This window comes from Crocodylus porosus, unplaced genomic scaffold (genome assembly GCF_001723895.1).
Source record: "Crocodylus porosus isolate Cpor-Errol unplaced genomic scaffold, CroPor_comp1, whole genome shotgun sequence".
In the NCBI taxonomy this organism is placed as follows: domain Eukaryota; kingdom Metazoa; phylum Chordata; order Crocodylia; family Crocodylidae; genus Crocodylus; species Crocodylus porosus.
In genome coordinates, this window is record NW_017728931.1 from 70,393,898 (window position 1) to 70,396,385 (window position 2,488).

Consider the following 2,488-nt stretch of genomic DNA (forward strand, 5'->3'; position numbering starts at 1 on the left):
CAGCTGACTGTGGCTGACCTCCTGGCCAAATGGGGCCAGGAGGACATGCTTTGACAGTTCAAAGCAGGCCGCCACACCTGGAACATCTTCCAGGCAATAGCTGCCCAGATGGCTGGGCAGGGGGCACATGTGGCAGTAGTGCCACACAGAGGCCAGCTCTGCAGCCACAGTCCACTGGTAGCTGGCCCAGAGGGGCAGATGCCTCTACTGGCTGTGCAGTCCCCATCTGGGTCTGGCAGGTGGGCAGCTGGTCACAGCCAGGCAGCAGCCCCCACTGCCAGACTGCTGCAGTGGGGAAAGGGTGCAGGGAAGTCTCAGAGCTGCTTCAGCGGTTCAGCCGGCACAAGGGGTAGTGTCCCCAGGTACCAATTGGCTGGGGCCCAGAAGCTCCTAAGAGCGAGTAGCCCTGAGCTACTTGACAGGGCAGCTTTTTATACTGCTGGGGACAGCACAGGTAGAATTTCATAGAATCATAGACTTGTGGATGTAGGGTTGAAAGGGACCTTGTAGATCTTCAAGTCTGACCTCCTGCCTGGGTAGCAGAAAAAACTGGGCTCAAATGATCAAATGAATTTGGATTTGGGAAACTGGGTAAAAGGAGAATGGTACAGTGACCTTGCCTCATAACATAACTAGGCTGGGGTGAATGGGGTACCAGCCCTGGCACAGACCATAGAAGGGATTATGGGAATCCCCCCAGGGAGCATTTCTTGCAGGAGGCATAACCTTGTGCCCAGAAGCAAATGGGGCCTCCCAGGGAGCCAATGTCATGGAACTGCTGTGCCGGACTCCCTCTCTCTTCTGCTGCCTGAGCTGTCTGCATAGGGAAGGCAGCACTGGCTACAACAGTAGCAGAAGCAGCTGTTACCTGTACAGAGGTCTGGGTAGGTAAGACTTGCCTTCCTTTCACTCTGTCCTCTCTACAGCAGTTGGCATACCATCTGCCTTCTCCCTCCCTTTCCTGCCCCACTCCACCCACCCACCCCTCAGGCTTGCTGCACTTTTGGCTTTGCTTTTCTTGAACTGAGGCAGAAATCTTAGAGAAGCAGGATTGGTCATTTATTAAAGCAACATGTTCAGCTTTCCCCAAACTAGAAAGCTTGGCAAGCTTAGAAAACCATGTTTTCCTAATCTCTCAACTCTAGTTAATTTGTTAAGAACGTATTCAATAAAGTGTGAACAGCTCCTTATCAAAGCAATTTCAATTAGAAAGCACTCTCTTGAGCTTACTTTTAATGAATGAATAACTGGAAAATGTTTATTGTATGAATTATTGCAACTTAAGTTCCTTCACAAGTGAAAAGGCATTCTACTTGTGACGAAGTCTGCCATGTACAGTTTTCCTGCCACAGAAAATGCAGTAATGAAAGGTGTGTAGGTTGTAGCCATGTTGGTCTAAGGACATAGGCAGAATCTGATATCTTTTATTAAACCAACTTAAATAGTTGGAAAAAAAAGATTTTAAGCAGGCTTTCGGGTTCAAAATGCCTTCATCAAAGGTGTTCCTTTTTTCTGATGTGTCAGGAGAGATTAAAATTGTAGGGGCACAAGTACTCCGAACACTTTCAAGTTTCAGGCATAGACTTGGGTTGTGGGCCAATCCATTCCAACAGTTATCAAGAGATGCTTTTGTTCTGAGTAGTTAGCTTTGACATACAAGTCAAATGATGTTCTGACACATGGTTTATCTTAATTGAGCCTTTTCAATTAATCCACCCACTGATTAATTGAACTGCTCCTTTTTATTAAGCCTCTGGGAAGTTTACTAAACTTCTGGAAAATATTGTACTTCAACAGTAGACTACTGCCTGCAGTGCTGGTTGATTTGTAATAAGCTTTCCAAGTAAGAAGGAACCTAAGGTAGAAGTGGAGTCCTGTAAGAGACCAAGGATACTTCTACAATTATTTGATTATTGCAGCTCCATGAGAGATTTCTTAACCAAGCTATAGAGAAGGATTGCTTTACACTCAGCCCAGGTTTTTGGGCCTGAGTTCCAGAAGTGTAAATCTAGAAGTCATCTATTGGCCTCATTGTGACTTTAGAAACATACTGCTGTAAGAGACTAGAACGTGTTTGTTAAAGTACCAACAACCATTCACAGAAACCAGTTTAGGTTTAGGCAGCTTACTTTAAATTGTCTAAACCTAAGCCAGGAGGTGCACAAGCAGGTGTTCACCACTGCTGGGAGCAGCATGAGGTTTCATAGTTAGTAGTTCCATAGTTAGTAGGGTTGGAAGGGACCTGAGCAGATCATCAAGTCTGACCCCCTGCCATGGCAGGAAAGAGTACTGGGGTCAAACAACCCAGCAAGGTGATTGTCTAGCTTTGTCCTAAAGACCCCTGGGGTAGGAGCCAGCACCACTTTGCTTGGAATTTGGTTCCAGATCCTAGCCGCCCTGACCGTGAAGTAGCGCCTCCTGATATCTAACCTAAACCTACCCTCTGCCAGCTTGTGACCGTTATTTCTAGTCACTCCTGGTAGTGCTC